The sequence below is a fragment of the Myxine glutinosa genome, chromosome 12 (genome assembly GCF_964187855.1).
Source record: "Myxine glutinosa chromosome 12, kmMyxGlut1.1, whole genome shotgun sequence".
Lineage (NCBI taxonomy): Eukaryota > Metazoa > Chordata > Myxini > Myxiniformes > Myxinidae > Myxine > Myxine glutinosa.
This window is the reverse complement of record NC_136272.1, coordinates 11,345,284-11,350,893: the sequence shown is the minus strand read 5'-3', so window position 1 is coordinate 11,350,893 and position 5,610 is coordinate 11,345,284. Positions and strand designations below refer to the sequence as shown.

Sequence of the window (5,610 nt, the reverse complement as noted above, 5' to 3'; positions counted from 1 at the left end):
AGAGAAGATGCTCCGTTGACTGAGATCTGGGTCGGGAAATTGACAGATTGTGTCAGTCCCAGTGAGTCGCAGAAGTCCTTTGCTGAAGAGCCATGGCTGGTGAGACAGGTACCCCCACCCAGCCAACTGGCATGGTGACAATTGAAATCACCACATATGAGGAAGAGAGAGTTGGGATGGGTAGATAGAAGTTGGTCCATATTATCAGACAGCAAGATGTAGATGGAGTCATCACTGTTTGGTGGACGGTACAACACACATATGAACAAAAGGTGGGAGCGAAGGGGAAGCCATAGCCAAAGGTATTCCTGGGGGTGAGGTGGAGAGAGGGCAGTGCAGGGCGAGTGAGGAAGAGAGTTTTTTTAATAAAGATAGCAACCCCACCTCCAGGACGAGGCTCAGGTCTATCATACCGGAGGAGGGAGTAACCCGCGAGAGATACTAAGGAATCAGAGACATCATGAAGGAGGAAAGTTTCTGTTAAGCAGATCACGTCTGGTTTGTCAGAAGCAACCTGTATGGAGAGATCAGTCAAGTTTGAGCGAAGGCCCCGGATGTTTGAGGTCCATACCGTTAATGAAGAGGAAGTGGGAGCATCGGATACAGAACAGGGGGGGGGGGGGGTAGGGTAAGATGTGGAAGAGGAGGAAGAGGTAGGGAGAGCTGTTGAAGGTGTGTCAGAGATTTCAGAATAGCTTGGAGAAAGGGAAGAATGGGGTGGACAAAAGGTTTGATGGTGATTGGGTGAGGCACAGTGAGGTGTTATTTGAGGAGGGGAAGAGTGAGGCAGAAGGTTGAGGGAGATGAAGGTGAAAGTTGGAAGTGGGAAGAAGTGGGGAGGACGCTTTGAGGAGGGGTGAGAGGGGAGTCTAGGAGGGGAGGAGCAAGGGAGAGTCTCGGAGGGGAGGGGTGTGGGGGGAGTTTAGGAGGGAAGGGGCAAGGGGGGAGATTTGAAAGGGATGGGTGATGGGGAAGATTTGGAGGGGAGGGGCAAGGGGGAAGATTTGAAAGAGATGGGTGATGGGGAAGATTTGGAGGGGAGGGGAAAGGGGGTAGATTTGGAGGGGAGGGGTGATGGGGAAGTTTTTGAGGGGAGGTGTGATGGGGAAGTTTTGGAGGGAAGGGGTGATGGGGAAGATTTGGAGGGGAGGGGCAAGGGGGAAGATTTGAAAGGGATGGGTGATGGGGAAGATTTGGAGGGGAGGGGCAAGGGGGAATATTTGAAAGAGATGGGTGATGGGGAAGATTTGGAGGGGAGGGGCAAGGGGGTAGTTTTGGAGGGGAGGGGTGATGGGGAAGTTTTGGAGGGGAGGGGTGATGGGGAAGTTTTGGAGGGAAGGGGTGATGGGGAAGATTTGGAGGGGAGGGGCAAGGGGAAAGATTTGAAAGGGATGGGTGATGGGGAAGATTTGGAGGGGAGGGGCAAGGGGGAAGATTTGAAAGAGATTGGTGATGGGGAAGATTTGGAGGGGTGGAGCAAGGGGGTAGATTTGGAGGGGAGGGGTGATGGGGAAGTTTTGGAGGGGAGGGGTGATGGGGAAGTTTTGGAGGGAAGGGGTGATGGGGAAGATTTGGAGCGGAGGTGCAAGGGGGAAGATTTGAAAGGGATGGGTGATGGGGAAGATTTGGAGGGGAGGGGCAAGGGGGAATATTTGAAAGAGATGGGTGATGGGGAAGATTTGGAGGGGAGGGGTAAGGGGGTAGATTTGGAGGGGAGGGGTGATGGGGAAGTTTTGGAGGGGAGGGGTGATGGGGAAGTTTTGGAGGGAAGGGGTGATGGGGAAGATTTGAAAGGGATGGGTGATGGGGAAGATTTGGAGGGGAGGGGCAAGGGGGAATATACTTGAAAGGCTTTGGCCTATGTTGACCGTTTGACCTGTTGACCTTAAAAATAAATAGGATTTTGTCAGACCACGAGTTCTATCATTCGGTTAAGTTTTGTGAAATCCGTTTAAAATTATGACCTGTACGCAAGTGAGCGGACAGACACACAGACACACAGACACACAGAGAGACACAGAGAGACACACGCACGCACACGCGCACGCACACACACACACACACACACACACACACACACACACACACACACACACACACACACACAAACCAAAGTGATCAACATACTCGTCAGAATTTTTTTTTTGCCGAGTAACAAACAGACAGACAGAGGCGAAAACATAACCTCCATCCCACCTTCGGTGGCGGAAGGAATTAATTCCACCGCCCTTCCGCCCTTCCGCCCGCAGTTGCAGTCCTCACGTCACGCGCTGCGTCATGACGTTTTCCTTGACCTTCCGTTTCTTTATTCTTTGAGCGACATTTTGTGCTGAGGCGTTGTGGTGAGTGTTTTGTGTGGGGTTTATTCCCCCATGTTTCTACATGATCGGTTCTTTGTGCACGAGTAAGTAAGTAATCATTGCACTTCGTGGCGTCGAAATTTCCGACCATTTTGTTTGTTTTTTGGGCCTTTTCTCGTTAATGTTAATGTTAGTGTTAGTGATGGTGCGAGGCTCATGGCCATGCGCGGTTGAAATGCAATGTCCGCCAAAACATCTGGCGCCTTACATTTATTATGTACGCACTTTGGACTTTGCTGTTCCCTCACATTTAATATTCTTGGATGGGTGTTATTAATGAGAAGGTAATAATAATAATGTTCCTTTACAAGGAACTTCAATGGCCGAGGAGGACATGAGGCCCATCAAAGCCTGCGCTCTTATTGTCAACTTGTGGTTGGTGGTGCGGCCGAGATGAGTCCTTGCGATGAGACTCGGAGCGAACGCTTCAAAAAATACGGCACCGAGTTGTTTATTTTGTAAAGAAAAAGAAGAAGAGACCTTTTGATTTTGTGAGTCGTTCCGAAGAGATCCAACCAATAGTGTTTTACAACGAGATCCGTTTTCGACTTTGAGAATGACGGAATATTATTCGGGCACAAGAACCTTCCCTTTGTCATGAACGTGAAACCTGGTTAGTTCTCTATTCTATACTTACCTTGATTGGAAGGAAGTCTCCAGTTAGACCATGTGGCGCTTCTTTCTGCTGTGAGGTTAGTGAGACTGTCCGAACTGCCTCGCCGGTGAACTGGTCCCACGTACAGTGGTTTGAACCTCAAAGTCAAAGAGGATTTCAAGATGACTATCTACTGTACAGTACTTGGCCTGTTCCTACCTCCCTTTGCCCACACCACGAACCCTCCCCCTGACATTTCCCTCTTCCCCCCCCCCCCCAACCCACTCCCCCCACCCCCACACCTCACTCCCCCACTCCTCCCCCACCCCCACACCTCACTCCCCCACCCCAACACTCCTCACCCCCACCCCCACACTCCTCACTCCCACACTCCTCACTCCCACACTCCTCACTCCTCACTCCCACACTCCTCACTCCTCACTCCCACACACCCCACACTCCTCACTCCCCCACCCCACACTCCTCACTCCCCCACCCACACTCCTCACTCCCCCACTCCCACACTCCTCACTCCTCACTCCCACACACCTCACTCCCCCACTCCCACACTCCTCACTCCCACACTCCTCACTCCCCCACTCCCACACTCCCACACTCCTCAATCCCACACTCCTCACTCCCCCCACCCTCACTCCCCCACCCTCTCACTTCCCCACCCTCTCACTTCCCCACCCTCTTCACTTCCCCACCCTCTTCACTTCCCCACCCTCTTCACTCCCCCACCCTCCTCACTCCCCCCCCCTCCTCACTCCCCCGCCCTCCTCACTCCCCCACCTTCCTCACTCCCCCACCCTCCTCACTCTCCCACCCCCTCACTCTCCCACCCTCCTCACTCTCCCACCTCCTCACTCTCCCAGCCTCCTCACTCCCCCACCCTCCTCACTCCCCCATCCTCCTCACTCCCCCACCCTCCTCCTCACTCCACCCTCCTCCTCACTCCCCCACCCTCCTCACTCCCCCACCCTCCTCACTCCCCCACCCTCCTCACTCCCCCACCCTCCTCACTCCCCCACCCTCCTCACTCCCCCATCCTCCTCACTCCCCCACCCTCCTCACTCCCCCATCCTCCTCACTCCCCCACCCTCCTCACTCCCCACCCTCCTCACTCCCCCACCCTCCTCACTCCCCCACCCTCCTCACTCCCCCACCCTTCTCACTCCCCCACCCTCCTCACTCCCCCATCCTCCTCACTCCTCACTCCCACACTCCTCACTCCCACACACTCCTCACTCCCCCACCCACACCCCTCACTCCCCCACTCCCCTCACTCCCCCACACTTCACTCCTCACACTCCTCACTCTCCTCACTCTCCACACACTCCTCACTCTCCACACACTCCTCACTCTCCACACACTCCTCACACTCCACACACTCCACACACTCCACACACCCCTCTGACACCTCACTCCTCACTCCCCCACCCTCCTCACTCCCCCACCCTCCTCACTCCCCCACACTTCACTCCTCACTGTCCTCACACTCCTCACACTCACTCTCCTCACACTCCACACACCCCTCACTCCACACCCTCCTCACCCCTCACTCTCCACACACTCCTCACTCTCCTCACTCTCCACACACTCCACAAACCCCTCACTTTCCACACTCGCCACACTCTCCACACACTCCACACACCCCTCTGACACCTCACTCCTCACGCCCCCCACTCCTCACGCCCCCCACTCCTCACACCTCCCCACTCCTCACACCTCCCCACTCCTCACACCTCCCCACTCCTCACACCTCCCCCACTCCTCACACCTCCCCCACTCCTCACACCTCCCCACTCCTCACACCTCCCCCACTCCTCACACCTCCCCCACTCCTCACACCTCCCCCACTCCTCACACCTCCCCCACTCCTCACACCTCCCCCACTCCTCACTCCCACACTCCACACTCCTCACTCCCACACTTCTCACTCACCCACCCCCCACTCCCACACTCCTCACTTCCCCTCCCACCCACTCCCACACTCCTCACCACTCCCACACTCCTCACTCCACCCCCACACTCCTCACTCCCACATGCCTCACTCCCACCCACTCCCACACTCCTCACTCCCACCCACTCCCACACTCCTCAATCCCCCCCCACTCCCACACCCCTCACTCCTCCCCCCCCCCCCCACACTCTTCACTTCTCCCCCCCCACACTCTTCACTTCTCCCCCCCACACTCTTCACTTCTCCCCCCCACACTCTTCACTTCTCCCCCCCACACTCTTCACTTCTCCCCCCCACACTCTTCACTTCTCCCCCCCACACTCTTCACTTCTCCCCCCCACACTCTTCACTTCTCCCCCCCACACTCTTCACTTCTCCCCCCCACACTCTTCACTTCTCCCCCCCACACTCTTCACTTCTCCCCCCCACACTTGTGCGTGCGTGTGTGTGTGCGTCTCTGCGTGTGTGTGTGCGTCTCTGCGTGTGTGTGTGCGTCTCTGCGTGTGTGTGTGCGTCTCTGCGTGAGTGTGTGCGTCTCTGCGTGTGTGTGTCTCTGCGCGTGTGTGTGTGCGTCTCTGCGTGTGTGTGTGCGTCTCTGTGTGTGTGTGTGTGTGTGTGTGTGTGTGTGTGTGTGTGTGCGCGCGCGCGTCTCTGCGTGTGTGTGTGTGTGTGCGTCTCTGCGTGTGTGT

At 55.9% G+C, this 5,610-nt stretch overlaps 1 protein-coding gene across 2 annotated transcripts in view; it reads left to right on the top strand.

Moving 5' to 3' along the window:
* The first annotated feature begins 2,246 nt into the window (after positions 1-2,246).
* The window catches only part of LOC137438221 (matrin-3), a 112,864-nt gene continuing 109,500 nt past the window's right edge, over positions 2,247-5,610 (top strand). For both annotated transcript variants that reach the window (XM_078766473.1, XM_078766472.1), the window contains exon 1: positions 2,247-2,342. The gene's annotated coding sequence lies outside the window, so the exon portion shown is untranslated. The remainder of the gene's footprint in view (positions 2,343-5,610) is intronic.